Source organism: Geospiza fortis, unplaced genomic scaffold (genome assembly GCF_000277835.1).
Source record: "Geospiza fortis unplaced genomic scaffold, GeoFor_1.0 scaffold138, whole genome shotgun sequence".
Taxonomy (NCBI): domain Eukaryota; kingdom Metazoa; phylum Chordata; class Aves; order Passeriformes; family Thraupidae; genus Geospiza; species Geospiza fortis.
This window is the reverse complement of record NW_005054307.1, coordinates 11,858,718-11,859,140: the sequence shown is the minus strand read 5'-3', so window position 1 is coordinate 11,859,140 and position 423 is coordinate 11,858,718.

The window sequence follows — 423 nt, the reverse complement described above, 5'->3', positions numbered from 1 at the left end:
CAATCACTTGGGGGGGGGGGAATCCATCATGGTGCTTATATAAAAAACAGGGTAAGATTAATCTTCGTTTTTATAGACAGACTTAAGAACAGTTCCTTCCAAATTTCTCTTTGGCTACATTTATTAATCCACATCCAGTGGGTCGGAGCAGTTTTTCCCAATTTCTTTAACAAGTTCTGCTCTAAAATCCACCCAGAAACAGATGTTACTTTATGTACAATTCCGCTGCGGCAGTTGGGGGGTTTTTACCTTTCAAGGAACACGTGAGCTACAGCCTCACGGAGCTCCCTCAGCGGATGGCACTTCTAAAGGCTCCTCTCTACTCATGAACCCGATTTCGCGGCGGGTCCCCCCACGCCGCTGCCGGCGAGCACACAGCGTGCGGGGCCCGGGGCTCTCCCTCCTCCCCGCCGGCGGAAAGCG